General features: G+C 29.2%; 1 protein-coding gene across 2 annotated transcripts in view; it reads left to right on the forward strand.

Annotated features, from left to right (window-relative positions):
- Positions 1-257, forward strand: part of si:dkey-122a22.2 (uncharacterized) — a 51,503-nt gene that overhangs the window by 1,594 nt on the left and 49,652 nt on the right. The gene's annotated exons all lie outside the window — the stretch shown is intronic.

Genomic DNA, 257 nt, shown 5'->3' on the forward strand with positions numbered 1-257 from the left:
TACCCACTCCACAGTACACCAAAGGCAAATAAATTATAAATTATAGCCAGGCTATTGATGTAAATGTCTGATGATAGTATAATGTTAGAAATAAAATTCTGAAACACCCCTTTAACCTGTAAAACAGGTTATATACTGTATACTGTGTGTATATATATATATATGTATATGTGTGTATAATATATATACAGTACAGGCCAAAAGTTTGAACACTCAAATATTAGGTACAAATCTATATAAATGAGGGTTATTGACCA

The sequence above is a fragment of the Etheostoma spectabile genome, chromosome 6 (genome assembly GCF_008692095.1).
Source record: "Etheostoma spectabile isolate EspeVRDwgs_2016 chromosome 6, UIUC_Espe_1.0, whole genome shotgun sequence".
Classification (NCBI taxonomy): domain Eukaryota; kingdom Metazoa; phylum Chordata; class Actinopteri; order Perciformes; family Percidae; genus Etheostoma; species Etheostoma spectabile.